The sequence below is a fragment of the Dromaius novaehollandiae genome, chromosome Z (assembly GCF_036370855.1).
Source record: "Dromaius novaehollandiae isolate bDroNov1 chromosome Z, bDroNov1.hap1, whole genome shotgun sequence".
Lineage (NCBI taxonomy): Eukaryota > Metazoa > Chordata > Aves > Casuariiformes > Dromaiidae > Dromaius > Dromaius novaehollandiae.
The window spans coordinates 31,856,173-31,873,927 of NC_088132.1; the positions used below are offsets into that span (position 1 = coordinate 31,856,173).

Sequence of the window (17,755 nt, forward strand, 5' to 3'; positions counted from 1 at the left end):
CCAGCAAGAGCAGAATCTGCCCTTACTCTCAAAATCATGATTATTCCCTGCAGCAGTGCTGTCACACATCTGTGAGTAATATTTAAAATTAAATAAACATTCTTTTGAACTATAAAATTTCAGCCGAATGTGGAAAGGGAAAAAGTATATGCTGGTATAGAGATGCGAGCTGTGGAAGTACACAGAAATTGGTTTAAAGAATGCAGTGTTCTGCTTTTGCTTCTTCACATTATATAGATAAACTTGAGTTCACCAGCAAATGCCCCTAGTGCTCCACCATGAGAGAAAAAAGCCCTTCCATGCCAACACATCTTCTCATTCAAACCACATGTGCAAATTTTGTTAGCCATTTTGTAAATGCTCTAATCGAAATATTTATGGTAAAGTGGCAAAGAAAGATGTATAGTATCTTTTTAATCTTTGGGCATAAGAAAGATTTTTTTTTCCTTTTCATGAAGATTTAAAACTTTCTAGCCAATACAAAATTGCATTTTTTTTTGAGCTTCAGGGAGGGCGGTATTGCCCGTCAGTCTGTGCTTCCAGGAGTTGGTCTTTTTTTGAGCCAGGAAACATTCCAAAATGAGACAGGAGATCTGGGAAACAATGCTGTCCTACAAAAAACCTTATTTTTCCTCTTCCTGCCCAGCAGTCTTGAGCATGATTTTCTGTTGTCTTTCATCAGCTGAGTAGAAAACTCCACAGCTGCCTTTTTGCTTCAGTTGTGAATTCCTAAGGCTTCCCTCTGTGAATTTCCCTAAAGAACTCTGTCCACACCTCCTCTTATAAATTATCAAGCTAAACTAATCCTATTTGGTTTGTACCCTGAGTGCCTTATATTTTTCTTCCACCTGCCTGGATTTCTGAGGTGTTTTTTGAAGCTGAACTGATATCGCTGAACGCTTTTGAAGTCTGTCCGCCCCACATCCCAGCCCCGCTCCCACCACCCAGGCCGCCGCCCTCGAAACCAAGCGCCCAAAGCGTCAACGCTGCGGTGGAAGAACGGCAAAAACCGCCCCGCCCGCCGAGGCCGAGCGGCCGCGGGGCGGGGAGGGGGGCGGGGCGGGGCGGGGCCAGCGCAGCCCGCCAACGGCGGCCCGCCGCGCGCAGCCCCCAACGGCAGCTCCCCAACGGCGGCCCGCCGCGCGCAGCCCCCAACGGCAGCAGCGGGGCAGGGTCGAGGCGACGATGTGGCGCCCAGCACAGGTGCAGAGGCAGCGCTGCCAGCAGCCTGGGTCCCCAGAGCAGCCGGGAAGGTGGCAAGGTAGGGCTCCTGGTTTGTGTGAGGTGATTAATTATCTATATATTTTTATATATATGTATGTATTTATTTAAGAAAAAGTGACTTGGAAAGCTAGGTTATGTCACTTTTTCTTTTCTTTTGTACTGAAGTATGAAGGAGAAAAAAAATCCCATCTAAATTCTCAATTGTTCGCTCCATCAGAGCTCACCTAGTAGAAACCTTTAGAGCAACAGATTTGACTTCGCCACCAAATGTCACAGCTCATTAAACTAAAGGAACAGTGACATCTCTTGCAGAAAATGTTATGACACGCATAAGGTAGCAACTTGATCCTTTTTGTGCATGTTTCAAGACCCTGGAAATGAAGGCTGGTGTTTTTCAGGAGCCCTCGGTGTTGGCTGAGCTCTGCTACTCCTGAGATTAGCAGGAGTTTTAACACTGGCTTCAGTAGGAGCAGAGGGAGGCCAGTGATGCTTTTTGTGGTGAAGGACTGTCAGCCATGATTTGTTTGTCACCTTATTTGTAAGGGAAGGAGGAAAAAGTATTAAAAATATTTTAAAAAAATTAAGAGCTATGGGTACTGCGTTTGTAGTATAGTAAGGCATTGACACAAGTAGTGGTGTCCTAGGTTGCACGTGCTGGAGTTACTTGACCTGCCTCTGAACCTGCTGGTGCTGCTCTGAGCATCGGAAGAGAGAAGATTAGGAGATGTGCTAGGATGGTGTGCCATCCAAGCAAAATGTGATTTCTTTTCCATACCAGAATTAATTCATTTAATTCAAAACCAGAGCCAAGGTGGGATCATTTTCCAATCATTTTCCAATGTCTACCTGTGTAGATGCCTGTCTAACTCTGTAAGGCAAGCGTATAGAAATGAAAAGCAACTTTTTAAGTGGAAAAAGGAACATGCTAGGTACGCGTTGCCAGTACTGTGCCTCTTTCATGTAGGTCTTCAGAAGAAAAAGATGGGCGCGCACACAGGTTTCTGAAGACAAATTGTGGGAAAGAGTATTTTGAAAGCCATGGGAGAAGTTCTCAGTGAACCAGTATCATGAAAAAGTAGCATTTTAATGGAATATTTGGTAAAACTATGTACTTTCTGGATAGTTTATCTGTTCCTTTCATGACCCAAAGAAAAAAAAATATTTTTTTTCCGCACTTGTTTGTGTCCCCTTGTCAGTAATATCTTTATTGACAATGATCTGTAGTCATTTGGAAGAGAATCCTGGGTTTGTTCAGTTTATAAAGCTCATAGGATGTGGATTTTCAATTGGTTTTTGTTTAGACTAAGTAGCGTAATTTCCTAGCCTTCGAAACAATGTCCTGATGCTTGCAGAGTGAAAGTGGTGAGCTGTTGATAGGCGTTGCTCCTTAACTGAGGTTTCTTGAGGTAGGGTTTTATTTTATATTTTTATGTATTGTTTTTAATCCCATTCTCCTTGGCTACAAAAGGGAAAGAAAGCAATTATGAACACTGCTCTTACTGTTAATATTTTGGCATGAAGCGTGTAAATGTTAGGATCACTTAGAAAATTGGGAGGGACAAGGTGGCAGAAAGGGCAACTGTAAAATAATAATGCTCTGCAGATGGCTGCTCTTTCTGTCTTGAATAATATTCTTCCCCCAATATTTGGATGTTGCAGCACCCCTGATTGATTCAGATATGAAATACTGAGAGAAGGATGGAAATGTTCCTTGGAGAGAACTAAACCTTTTGACACTAGCCGATATTACTAACAAGAGCTAACGCAATTAAACTGGTTGTGGGGTTACTCGCTTATCCAGGTAACCAGCAACTTGTGAACAGTCTGTGGGCTACTGCTGCGATGTAAAGCTTACCACAGAAAGTTATTCAGCATATTTAGTATTTGATCTTGATTTCATGTAAAATGGTCACCTATTTTTCCATGTTTGATGTGAACAAGAAATTATTATGGTAACAAAGCAGAGAGGAATACTGAGATGAGTTCAGATTTTGGTGGCACTATCACTTTAATTGAGATGGTACAAAACTCAGTGAAGTAAATTTTTTAGAAACAGAACTGGATTGAAAAAATTTTTATCTGAACTCCCTAACAATGTGTGGAAATGGCTAGAGAGTGCATGCTAATATTCAGATCTCAAACCATTCCTGTTCTTGAATGTTTCTATATATTTCTGTGTTAGCTTGCTTTAGGTTGCTCTCTACTGTTGATGGCAAGTCTCTTATGCTGTCCAGGGAAAATGCGGTTAGAGGCCTCTGTCCAGCTGGAACCTTTTTCTTTTTCTTTCTTTCTTTCTTTTTTTTTTTTTTTTGAAACACCATTTCATTAATGTTGTTGGTGTTAGTTGCATCTTTAAAACTGGACACCTGTTTAAGTATTGAGTGGATTCAGGGCCAAGATGGTTTGGAGAACCAGACGTTCTTGCTATAAGTGAATCCTTAACAAACTGACTTGTTTAAATAATGTTTAACATCTCTTTTCAAAAAGAGATGCATTTTTTTCATGTATTCTTACGGTATTATCAAGACCTGTATTATCCAGGCAAAGAAATCCACCTGTGGTGTCTGCTTTCCAGTGCTGTACCTGAGATTTCTGTCTGAAGCTTCAATCTAGAGTGGCTGCACATAGAAAGACTTAAAATTTGTTCAGAGAAGCAGTGGTCAGTATCTATTCAGTTGAAAATATCTGAAGGAAGAAAAAGAGATCATGAGTCTGACTTTATGAACTGTCTGAACAGTTATTCCCCTTCCCATTAAATCGAAGTTCATTGAAGCAACCAAAATTGCTCAGTAGCTAAAGGTCATTATTTAAATAATCTAATTTAATTTCTATATCTGTAATTATTTTGAAATTTATTAAAATAATGTGAAATTGGGAGAAATCTGGTTGATTTTTAGAAATGCAAGGCTGCATATATGCAAAGAGTGAAAGAAATAATCTTTCATGTTCTGTTGATGCTCAGAGATTTGTGCCTGTAAAAGATTGCAACCTATGTCAATGTCAACTGGATGCTTTTTCAGTGGTGTTGTAAAGTTTGTGTGTGAGGATATGTCACTGAATTACTGAAACGAAGTCTTTTTTTCTTTTATATGTTGTTTTTAATTTTACCTGGAAAATTAAGGCAGAAATGCTTCAGATAAAGTGCAGTATTTATTCTGTGAAACACTGATCTTTTTTTTTAATGTTTTTTTTTGATGATAACTGTTGTCTCTCTGGACATAATTGATCTTTGACAATCTGCAGAATCAGTTTTAAATGTGTTGCACACTTATTTATCAGAAGTTCAAAACACACCTTAGATTAACTGTCGACAAGTTATTAAGTGCAAAATTTTTTGTAATCATACTTTATGGTAAAAGTTGAGTAATGCTTACAGAGTACCAAGACAGTCTAAAATTTATTAGTTAAATTTTTGTCTATTACAATCCAAGTGCAGCTCTGAACATGAAAACATACTTGCTTACTATTACTACTATTACTGCAGTTATAGTTTTGTTAGGGTGGTCTAAATCAAGAGGGTTTTTTTCCTTTTTTTTTTTTTCCAAATTTTTTTTCAACTTTTAGCCAAAGCCTGTAGCTTATGTGAAAGCCAGTTGAACCAATCCGTCTTGAAAAATAATTGAGATGGCAGCAGAGGGAGTGGCATTTCTCTGGATCAGGCCCTGACGTCTTTATTCTTCCTTTCTGCTTCTTATTGATCAGTTCCCCCCACCCCCCCCCACCCCCCCGCCTGCTTCTTGGACGCTCTTTCTTTTTGCATGCTGTTTCATGTGCTCTTTGTGCTCTCTCTCAAAATGCTGTCTCCTGCTGCTGGATAATTTCTTAGAAACTGAGAACATCTGCATAACTTCTTCCCATTTCTTTCCAAAAAGATGTAATGTGAGCTTCAGTCAATAAATATTTACAGTCGTGGTGGAAAACCTAATTAATGTTTAATACTGAACTAGATGTGATATATGATAGTTTTCACTTTCATACCACATGTAGTCCTTGGAAACATAAAAGTGAGACAAATCCGATACTTTACTGTAATCTAAAGGTATGAATTTACAACAGCCTTCAAAGGAATGTTGAAACAAACTGCAGAAATGTATTATATTTTCTTGTCACTATTAAATATACACCCACCCACCCATCCACACACGCTATGTGTATATATTTTCTGAGATCTGTATTTTTCTTATAAAGTTGCAGCATCTGGATTTTCCGCTAGTCCTCATTTCTCTCTGTGCTGTGCTTCACCTTTTTCTGGAACTTGCAAATGCAGTGCTTGTATCTGGGACCAGGCCCCATGCCTTCACTTTTCCGTGTGAATCATTTTACAAAAGAACATTCCATATGATTTCAAGAATGCCAGGAGTGCATAGTGAAAGTTGTATGTAGCTTAATGCCTGATCTGTGCTCCAGTATTTCAATGTGTTGTCTGTTTTCATGAAATACTGGATAGATTTTGTTTTGTATAAATGTTGTACTCATGTTTTTTTATATCATGAATAAAATACCTGAATTCGGGTAAATTTTATTTAACGGTGACTAAAGGAGTAGAAGCTATTTTGCATTGAATACTATCCTAGTGGAAAACAGATAACATGAGGTAAAATTTTCTGTAATCCTTCCCCTTACCTGAAGGAAAGGGAGAGGCATGGGGATACATATGTCTCTCTGTGTGTGTGTATTTTATTTATATAAATATGATATATACCTATTATCTATATACACACATATATTCTTATATACACACACACATGTATGAGTAACTTTGTGAAAAGTTGCCCCTGCATAATGCAGAGATGGTGTCAAACCCCTCTTACAGAAAAAGCTTCATAGCTTCTCTAACATTTGTTATGTGAGTCTGTGCTTTAAAAACACCTGAAAATTAGAAATTATTTTGTAGCTAGTCACTCAAGAAAAGTGGTCCCTTATTGTCCTCACCCTGGTCCGCTGCCTTGACTCCTGTGGTGTGGGCAGCCATGCTCAGGGGGAGGCCGGAAAAAACACAGACAAAAGTATGATGTTATATTAGGTTTCCTCTTGATAGTATTTAATAGTTAGAAATGCAAGTGTAAAGCCTTCCTGTGTAAAGTGGGAGTGTTAGGGTAGAAACTTTTGTTTTGTAGTTTCTCTTTGTCATTTGCTACTGTTTCTAAATGCTTTATATCAGTGCAACTGCTCTGCTCTCTCTGAGTGGGGGTGATCGTTATGTGACTCGCAGTCATCCTCTTAACGGTTTATCGTGCAGGAGTCCAGCTTCGGGAGAGTGCGTACCCTGTCTGCCCAGTGCTTTTCTCCAGCAACTGTCTCAGTCAAAAATTAGTCAGCTGCTTTCATTAGAGGTTGGCTTAGGCATTAAAGAATAAAAAGATGACTATCCTTTCCAATATCTGATTAGTTGTGCTAATCAGCAGCCAAAGGAGAAAAGCAGCTTCTTTGTGAGAAGAGAATTGAAGGCCCCATCAGTTTCAAGGGCCCCGATAGCAAGTAATTGGAGCGGTGAACCTGACCATGCAGCCACAATTTGCGCTTATGATTTGAGATTTTTGGGGAGGGGAGGATTTTGCTGTTAAAAACAGCAAAAGTAGTTTCTGTGCTAGTTTAAGCTTTTTTTAAAAAAAATATTTGCACTGTGAAAAGCAGCCATGTCTGCCTTTTCCCCCTAACTGGGAAGTCTTCGGATGAAGAAAATACGTGAAAACTGGACTCTCAAGAGGAGATTGTTTAGGGACATATTTTTGTGTGCGTATGTGTGTTTGTGTCTTATAAGAAAAGAAAGTCCTAAACTGGGACTACTTCCTTTTGTGATAACCAAGACACACATGAATACTGAAGGTTACTGCACTTACAAACTGAAATGCTAGGAGGGTTGCTGTGGCCTAGGAGACGGCAGCAGACCCAGCTGGGAGAACAGAAGGGTTGAGGTAATGTGGCTGGGCAGCTATGCAAAAAAAGTAACCTTGTCTTGGCTCCCTGCAGCCAGTCATCTTTGCAGGACCTGGAGATACATTGTGAAGTTGGGGTTTTTGCTCTTGGTGGACGATTTGGGTTGCTCAAATCAATGCGTTGTATTCATTCTCTTCCACGTGAAAACAAAATAAAATCCATTTTTTGGATGTTGAAGTCTGCTTAACACTGGCTTTGAGTTGGGAAGTGCTACCCCTTAAATTACACTCTCTGGTGTAATTTACACACTAGGAAACTTTCACTTTCCTGTGGTGGTAGCTTTACCCACTGTTACTTACATAATTTAATAAGGACCCCCAAAAAGCTGACTCTAATCATTGTTGCTGCCAGTCAGTGTTTGGCAGAAAGCCTGCATTTATAACACTGGGTGTTTGTGATGTTCAAATGAATATCTAATCCCTTTTCATTCATTTCATTAGTGTTTAAATACTTGTCCTTTACAACCTGCTGTGTCAGTAACATTCAACAGCTAATTACAGGGCATGTTTAAAAGTATTTCTTTTAAATGGCTTTGTGAACCATTGATTTCAATATATGAACATAATATGCTTTATCACTGTGTCATTCCATGTAGACTGACATCTTATTTAGCTTTTTGGGGGGTTGAAGCTGGAATACTGAGGAAAGGTTTTCATTATGCTGCCTACAGAGATGGCAAGGTGTTTTTTATGAGTTGATAAGGTGTATGAATAGTGTGGTTTTTTTTTTCCCCTCTAGTGTGCATAATTTGTATATGTTAATATTGAATTTCTTTTGTCATCCTTTTAGCCATTCACCCAACTTGTGTGAGGCTGTTTCTGAAGTTCCTCATGGCATCTTCTGACAAATCTAAATTGCTTTCTGTTACCTGCGGTTTCACAGAAATCTCACGTCTCTCTGTTTCCAGATCACTGAAAGCATAGGATCTCATAAGAGCCCCTAGGGTAATGCACTGTTAACCTTTAACAATTTTAAAAATTGACATTTGAATCCTCCTCTTTTGCTACCTGTCTCCTAAGAAGTCCATGATAGCAAAATATTATGTCTTTCAGTCAGGGCTTTTGCGTAGCCTCTTGTGCAGGGCTTGGACCAAAGGTCTTTCTAAAATCTGAATAATCTATTGACCTGTCTGTCTTTGTTCCTTGTGCTAAAATCTTTTAATAGTTGCAAAAGATCTGTGGGAAAGTTTGAGAGAGCTTTCTTTCTAAGTTCGTACCAGTAGCTGTGATGTGGATATGAGTCTATAATATGACACCTCCATGGGCTTTGTGTTACTGCTGATAACCCATCTGAAAGACCCTTCACTCTCATTTCTGATGGGTTCAGAAAAGTACTATTTACGTGACTTCCATCCAAACACATGGTAACTTAGAGTCTAAGGGTGAACTCCCAGTTTCTCTTGCATCAACTTGCTGACAGCATCGAACTGCTGGGGAAGCCAGCTGTTCTGCCATACTGCTAGGGAGATTATATTGGTCAACTGTCAAATCTAACTAAAAAAGAAGAGAGAGGTGCCTAAGTTAAGGATTTTTTTTTTCTTTAAGTTGTAGCAGAAGAATCGTCATGAACTCCTTTAGGCTTTAACAATAAATGAAAGTGGAACCTTACAGTAATACATTTAAATAGTCAAAGCGTGTGTGCAGAGAAAACAATTCAGTTGATGATGTGGTATGAATTGCAGATGAATGGTAGAAAAACACTGTTCAGTGGATAAATAAAGTCATTCAGCCTTGAATGAGAAAGATACCTATGATAAAAGCAAGGGAGAGAAGAGGTCTTAAGATGAGTTTGAAAATATAATGATAATGACAGATTGTTATTTTACGAGGCAGGAGTGATTCTTGTCACAAAAGGTCAGGAGTTATATGCAAGCAGAAGACAAAGAATGTAGCTGAGAGCCAGTAGAAGGTAATTGAAAACTGGATCCTGAATTGAGAAATGGAAGTCTGCCCTAAGGTATGTAGAAATGTGCTGCCATGCATTCAGGAATAAGGCAGCCATTTTCCAGGGAGTTGAATTTTGGGAAACTGAAAGATTTTGTAATTGAAAAAAGGTAAAAATGCATTTTTCAGCCAAGGATGCAGTTGGGTAATTGTGTTCATATACAATGAAGTGAAGGAGGTAGTAAGCAGGGTTACCATATTCTTTTTTCCGTGTGTCTGGAAATGCAATAAAAGTTCAGGGTCGAAGCTAATGTGAAGGCTATGGGTAGCTCAAGATGCTGGGAATTTGGAGAGGGATTGCTAGACATTGTGCCTGAGGCAAGCGTGCTTTAGGAGATTCATCTGTAAGATAGAAACAGACTACAAACTTCTTTCTCAGCATTATTTTCTTTTTAAACCAGCTCCAATTTGCACACAATGATCCTTTCTATACTCTAGTAGATATCAATGCAAAGTAGAATTTTATTGGTTTGGTGCTAAGTGGGAGTTGATGTGGTATTATTATGTACTTCTTTTGAGGTGAGTGTGAGACACCGTTTGTCTCTCTTTTACAGACTTAATGAATGATCCTCTATTCAGTTTGCAATGGTCCAGCTACCCTTACTGCTCTGGCCTCTTCTAATGGTGAGCTTCATGTATAGCCTTTCCCAGTTTGGCTTGATTGATTAATCAAGTCAAAAACTTCTAGTGTAAATGGTGGTGAATGGGCTGCTGATCAATTGTGCAGAAATTGCAAAGTATTAGGAAGATTTCAGTAGTTTTTTGTACAAAACTTTCTACAAAATGTACTCGTGAAGGTGCTAAGTAGGGTTAATGTAAGGTAAATCTAATAATGATTGAGGAGACAGAGTATTTTATCTTCATTGCCTTCTAGGAGGATGGCTTTAATAAGCAAAGCTGTCTAAATGCCAAATATAAACCTGGTTTTAATTTACCTTAGGTAAAAAGAAGGGTTTTTGTCTTAACATGTTTCAGTGAGGTTAAAAAAAGAATTAAATATCAAAAGCAATGGTTGCTGAGTTTTTTTTGGTATCTGATATTTTGACATTCACCTGCACAATTTCTATGCAGCTGAATCACATTAATCCATCAGTTTCTCTTACTTGGGTTATTTGCAGTTCACAAATACATCTTCTTTGTTTAAAAACAGAGGTGGGCAGAAAGTTAGCCAAATGTGTGCTTATTTCAGCAATTAAATCCTTTTCCCAGAGGTAGAGGTCACTTGCAGCCCCCAAAGAGTTCTTTGAATAGCATGTTACTGAGAAATTAAAAATAGATACTTTAAGTGACTTTCAAACCAATAGATTTGCTTAGATTTAGGCATCAAAGCTTTAAAAATGTAGTTCTAAAAACCTGTATTGCTTGTTTGTCAAAGATGTGTCTTTCAGTCAGTATGCAGATACTTTGAATTGAAGAAAAAGTTGTTTTGAGATGATAAAATCCCACAAGTTCCATGCAAGTATTCTGTAGATAGTTGGGGGCTACAGTTGAAAAAGGAGATGTGGGCAATTCATAAATTAGAGGAGGATACTGTCCCTCTCTTTCTCTTATAGCTATCTATAGATTTCCTAATTAGAACAAAGATGGGGATGCAGGATCCTGCTTCTTAGTAGGCTCTCCTAAATACTAGTTCATGCAGTGTTTTTTTGGGGGGGTCTCTTGCTCTCCTCAGTAGTTTCATTTTATGTAAAATTTTCATTGCAACAGAGGAAAATGTGTGTGTCTGTTTGTATCCGTTCTCTATGGCACTGAGAGTTAAGGAGGATGCTTAGATTCCAGTCTTTCTGCTAATAAATAGTTATTTGTGGAAAGTGGAATGTCTCCAGCAGAGATCCCATTTGTTGTAACCCTGTATTTGGGACACTATCGCATCTTACAGCCACTTAAAAGTGAATCTAGTGATAATCAGGTGGAGGAGGGATTTAAATTCACAGCTCATATATTGGTTCTGAGGGAAGTTACTGCTACCATTTTGTTACTGGAACATCAATCTCTTCATGTTTAGCTTTTCCAGTGTAGATTTTTTTCAAAATACTGCCCTTTTCAGGTCAAAACTTCTCTTCCAACATCAGCAAAGAGCAAGAAGAAATTGTGTTAAGCCCCAAACATTTAGCTGCAAACCTGAAAAATAATTCTGGGTTCAAACTTCTGACTCTTTTCTCTCTTTTTGTATCACTGTGTTTCTTGGTTATTCAGTTACCTAGTAAAAAAGGTGTGAGGCTTTGAAAACAAGCTTGTAATGGTTACAGACAGTAAATCCAGGATTGTCCTTGGTTCTTGTAGTGGTTGCAGTACTCTGGAATTTCTAGTGAACCTGTGAATGTACTATGAATTTGACATACCCAAAGCAGCAAAGCATAAAAATTTTGGCTCAGTGAGCTTTCAGTATCTGAATCTGGGTTAAAAAGGTAGTTATACTTTTAAATCACTTACTTTAACAAGTGTCATGGTACTCAGTGGGGCAGGATATTATACCATGAGTTGTTAGAATTGGCATCTTGGCAAACTGCTTTTAAGGATTTATTTTCTAATTGGATTTTCAGAGAAATGACACTCGCTTGAACTGAGTTGGCCGGTCAGGCGTTCACTGAAGTGTACCTTTGCAGTTTTGTCTCTCCTAAACTCAGTGAGCGTGGCAGAGTGTGCAGATAGGAAAAACACCTTTTACTTTTGCATGCAGTGGTCAGGGTGGGACCTGAACACGTCTGTAAAGTGGTTTATTGTTTGATATACTATGGTCACCTTAATAATATGTCTATTCAACTGAGTAGTCCTTTTGGCTTAACTTGTTCTATGAGCAAGTAAAATTTAAATGGTGTTATTTGAAATCAAATTGAAATTTCCTATTTTTATGGGGGGAATAGTTTGCTTTTCTCAGCCTTTTTAAAGCTTTGGGTTAGGTAAACTTGCAGCCTGGCTTACAATAGGAAAACTGGTATCCTTTTAAATGTAGTGTTCTTCCTATGTCATCTTCAATAGCTCTTTAAACAATTTTTACAATGACTAGTGTGTACTAGAGATTGGGAAGCAGATATGGGGAAATTAAGTGACTTGTCCCAATTGCCAAAATAGAAAACAGAATGCCTGATTTCAGGTTCTGAATTGTAGATTATACTTCTCCAGGCTTTCAAATAAGGAAGATGAAAGTGAATCAATGGACTGAGAGGAGTACAGATATGGTAATGTGAATTCTGTGCTTTGGTAGACTGCATTGTCACAGAAAACATTCAAAAAAGATTGACTGTTTGCAATATCCTATGATTTTATTAGTATGAATGGCTACTACTTATCTGATTGGAAAAAAAGTACATTTCCTAACTAATGTGAAAGTTGTTTTTAACAACAACAACAGCATCAACAACAGAAATATTGCTGAAACACTAATCTCTGTCCATTAACACTTTGGTTATTGCCATCAAAAAATAATTTACAGCTCTTCTGGCAGCTGCTGACCAAGAGACTGCCATGAGACAAAGCTGGGCCAGGAGAGGTTTTGCTCATCATGCAGTCTGTGTAATTAGTTTAAGAATAACCTCTCCCTTGTGTACCCCAGAGCAGTGCTATCAGGTAATAGGTCCAGCTAAATAGACATCACCCGCCAATTAGAGTTGGATGGGTCAGCAAGGTAAGGCATTTTGTTGATGAAGTAGGTTATTTTAAGAAGCTAATCTGCATGTTAAATCCAGGTACAATAAATCTTTGTAGAGTTAAAAAGTGAAGTGTTAGTTTTCATGTATTTGCCAGCGAAGCTATTTGAAAACCAGTAATGCATTTTTGTCCTATATTGTTTTATCTCTTTATTTTGGGGTAAGGATGAAAAGTTATCCTATGTTTTATCTCTGTTTTTTGGTAGGTTTAATGGAAAAGACTATGAAATAGGTCAGATTATCTGAATGGAAGCACTTCTGATTTTGATATGATGGGAAATTTCTGTTCCTACACTGTATCTTATGCTTATTGCCACTGTGTGGGTTTTTTCTTCCTCGAAAGTCTACCACTAGATGGAGCAAGTGTTGTTTAATAATGAGGGCGGGGGGGGAAATCAAGAATGCCGAAGTCCTCTGCTGAAGTCGGAGAAGGCTAAATACACAAATCATTTAGAGGGGCAGCATTTTTGTTATTAAAAGTTATGTGCTAAATTATGGAAGCTTAATGTAGTTAAAAGCTGTCTAGTCAAGAAAACTTCTTACTTTCTGGCAAATATCTTAATAAAAATTAGGCTTAAAGCAACTCTAATATAAGGGGCTGGTGGAGAGGAAGGACAACTGAAAAAGTAATTACTTAAATTCCTTGTAGACACCATTGCATATCTAAGATAATTGGGATGCCATCATTAAATATTTTTAGATAATGAGAAGCAGGATAGACTTATTAGGACACTTCTCACTGTATTGAGTAAATGTTTTATCGGTTGTATTGGGCACAGAAATTAATGTTGGCCTTGGAACGTGAGACTTTCCTGCAATTTGGGGTTTTGTACTGTCTTGCTGAGCTGCTCAAAAGTAACATCCCCTCCACAGAGACGTTAATCTCAACAGATGCTCAAGAGGGGAATGTTATAGCTGTTGTGAATCAGAGGTGAGGTTAATTTAGTAGAGTCTGTTGTTATATCAGCCTTGAATAGCATCTGCTCTTACTATGCCTTACTAAGGCCCAGACTATTTTTTTCCAAGTGCTCTTAAGCTGATTAATTTTAGTCAGCTGTATTTAATGTGGAATGAAGGATTACAGTGTTTCCTGACATGGCTACCTCTACCTGGAAATAGAAGAATCTGTGGGGAAAAAAGTTCACAAAGGTGAATTACAATTAGATTATAAAGCAGCTTCTTGGTGGAGTTGTGAAATTTCTTGGGCTGACATCTCAGTGTATGAAAGACTAATGAAATATACAGTGTAATCTGTATCATTGTGACTGAGCTGATTCTATTTAAATCACAGTTTCAAGGACCGATAGGATATCAGACTTTTTCAGATCTTTTGAATTAAACTTCAGCAACTTGACTGGTACCTACTAATCAGCCAGTGGGCAGACTTCTTCCTATGGCCCTCTCATGTTTGACTCATTCCAAAGTGTTAATGTAGTCTGTGACTTTTCCTGATTTGCAGCAAAGTATTTTGGTTATTTTTGGTGTATGCAGAGTATTTAATATTTCTAAATGTTCTCCCCTTGACACTTCCTTTTCTCCTCTTCAGTACAACTTATTTAACTAGGGCATGATTTCATTTTCAGTGGGGTACAAAGATGCTCATTAATAAGTGAAAGAGAGCAGCATACTGGAAGTACAGTTGTAATGCAGGCAGTGGCAGTGCAAGTCTGCCCATGCAGTTCAATTAATATATATCAATCTTGACCCGAAGAGACTTTCCACAGGGACAAGGATTAGTGCCTGTACTTGTCTAAACCACAGTCTCTTTGCTCAGGCTGCCAGTAAGGGCACCAATTAGTGTCAGTTGTGATGGTAATTTTCTTGTGATCTGGACCATTAGGAAAATTCTGTAGTGTCTATAGCTAGGCACATTGGGTACACTTTGTAGCATAAAAATAATTGTGTTGTCTCTTTTGGTGTGTTGGGTTTATTTAAAGAGAGTACTAGAGAGTTGGGGGTTTGGGGAGTGTTGTAAAAGGATAATAAAGATTTTTGGTATATCCACTCTTCATTGTATTAGAATAAGTCACTTATGGTCTGTCACCTCAAACTTTCACTGTTCTTTCCCTACACACCCCTACTTTCTGCTTAGGATATGTTTTCTGTGATGAACTTCAGCTTTTTTCAGATCCTCTGTAAATAATAGAAGGAAAAATTAAAATGTTGAGTTACCTGCCTCTGTTTCTAAACCATCATGAATAATAATAATAAGGTTAAGATATTCAAGGGACCAATTTTAGAATGAGATTATTTGTTCTCAGGACTGATAAATAAATGATAAACTTGGAGCCAGAAGTTAAATGTAGGTTAATGTAAGAATGAGCGGGCAGATAAAGGAACAGACTGAAGATTGCATTTGTTAGGCTGACATTGGTCCAGGTATTACTTTTCCTAAAGCTTTTAGAAAAGGAAATTCTTGCACTGGGTACATACAACTTCAATATTACAGGCTGCAATGTTTGCTGGATGGTTTTTCATTTTAGATTGGAAGAAGTTGTTTCCTACAGTCTGCATTACTGTGCCAGAGCCCTGATGAGATGCAGGGTGTTGCGCTCGTGGGACGTTTTTGAACTTCCAGAGGAGGGGATAACCCACTTCAGGATCATAATCAGTACTATAATGGTGAAGGGGGGGAGACTTTTTAAAGTAACCTTATCACACAGGTATAACATTTAGGAATTGTATTAGAACAGATTGCATCACATTGATTTACATAATCTAAAAAGCCTTAAATCTGTCTTCCTTTTGCATCCATGCATTTTATATAAAATGCTTCAAAGACTGACAGTGGAAACTCTTGCCATATTATTTGTGATGTAAACCTATGCTTAGCAATGACTTCGTCAGTTATGTACTGTCTAAACTCTTCTGCTAGAGCAACTTCTCCTCTTAGTAGCTTGGTTTTATTGAGGGGATCTTGAAGACTTGTACTACAAAATCTTGCAAGAATGCAAGGAAGTGTTGTTGCCTCCTCCTTGAAATATGTGCATACTGCTTTTTGTTTTCCTTTGTCCGTGAGAGATGATTAGATACTTTATACTACTTCAAATTTTCCATTAGAATAGCTGATAATTAATATAAGGAGGACTATGGCTGAGAGAGAGGTTTCTGGACACAGTAGCACTTCATTAGAGATGGAAAAGGACAGGGTGCTGTAAACATGTAAACGAATCTTTTTTTCATTTATTCCGTGGATATAGAGGTAGCCAGAATACCAGCTTCCATCCTTTAGCTACTCTTATCGCTTGGATACAGGCCTGGCAATGGTGATTCACCTATTTGTCACCTTCAGATTGGACAATTGCAATGCATTCCACTTGCAGTTCACCTGGACGGCCAGTCCAAAATAAATGGCTTAATATGCGGTGGCCTTCCTCTGTAGAAGGCTAGAGTGATAAGAGCACATCTGTGGTGTTCTAGTTGTATATTGGCTGTCAGTTCAATTCTGGATCCATTAGGCATTCTTGGAATCACAGTCACCATTGGAGTCTTCATGAGAAAGTGACTTTTTCTTGAGTGGGAGGTAGTGTAGTTGTGTTTTATTCTTGTGTGAAGGGGTGTATATACAAACATGATGATGTAGAGTAGCTAAAGTGCACTTGCAGTGTGTGTGGTAACTGCTTATGTCCACTCTGATGCCTTGGTAACTGTTAGATAGTTCATCCTCAGGAAAAGTGTGGCTAGACTAGTTAACATCTCCTGTGAAATCAGAACACATATATAAGCAGCTACCAATGAAAAGCGATGCTGTGTAATGCCGTACTTCTCATGAGATAGCTCATTTGTGTTTGGGCATACTCATATCAGTCTGAGCAAAGGGGATACAGCTATGGTTATTACTTGGAATAGAAAAGCAGTTCTGCTGTGTTACTGTTTGAGTGTATGTGATTAGTAATAAGAAGGGTCATACAGAAAGTTCATGGAGTCCATGTGTCTGATTCTGTGTATGTTGCGCCTTTGTGTAGGCGTTTATCTTAATGCTGATGCCATATATTGATCGTACACTTGTGAACAGTTGTCATCTGAAAGGTAAAGCTAAAGCAAAATGGAGACAGTTTTATCAAATCTATTAGAAACATTATTACAGTGCGTTTTCAAGAGAAGGGCAACTTCTTAAATGTTTCTGACTCCTCAAATTCTAAGTGTCAAGCTGTTACTGGCTCTTTTTTCAATGTGAGGAGTGAGCAGTTTGAGCTTTTGAATGGTGCTTGTTAGATAATGCACAGAAACAATACAGTAGCTAGACCAGTCAGGCATTAGTAAATCAGAATATGGAGGTGGATTGATTCTCAATTTTGCTTTCATCGACTATGGTGCTCTTTTTATGCCATCCAGGAGTGTGTCCTTGAAAATGGTAAGCAGATGAGGTTTAGTGGAAAGAAGTAACTTGGCATGAGCTAAGGGACTGTCTGTATGCTGAGTTTTAGGAATAGAATTATGGTCATTGGTCAAACACAAGGAGTGACTATGAACCTGTGAGTTTCAGGGAGACCATGAGAGGGAAACAAAGGTTATGTTCTCAACAGAATGTAACAGTACCCTGTACCTTGTGGTAGTCAGTTCCATTTGGGCATCTATCCTGACTTGAATAGCTTTTTATACCAAATTTTCATTTGATTTGTGATGACACAGGTTAGTCATGTGTTTGCTCCTTGTTATATGAATGGATTCACAGCCTGCAGAAATGCAGAATAATCTTGAAGACAAAATACGAAATATAATCCTTCTCCATCTTTTCCAGTTCAGAAATCCACTCAATTTGTGAAAACACTGTAGTGCTTGACAGGTCTGCTGCAATGGCCCAGTAACTGGGATCTTTTGACAACTTCCCTTCTCAGCCTTGGGTGGGGAAATGGGGGTTTGAAGGCTATGTAGTGCATGTCCTATATCTTAAAACATTTGGCCAGAATAGACCCAAGAATGGTCTTCTATTTTGAAAGACACATCATCATGTTTGACTCAAGGTTAGGACTCAATCTTGTATGCCTTCCTTCTGAGGAGGAA

General features: G+C 38.5%; 1 long non-coding RNA gene across 2 annotated transcripts in view; it reads left to right on the forward strand.

Moving 5' to 3' along the window:
- The first annotated feature begins 1,169 nt into the window (after nt 1-1,169).
- The window catches only part of LOC135324687 (uncharacterized), a 97,749-nt gene continuing 81,163 nt past the window's right edge, over nt 1,170-17,755 (forward strand). For both annotated transcript variants that reach the window (XR_010385985.1, XR_010385984.1), the window contains exon 1: nt 1,170-1,261. This is a non-coding gene — a long non-coding RNA (uncharacterized LOC135324687). The remainder of the gene's footprint in view (nt 1,262-17,755) is intronic.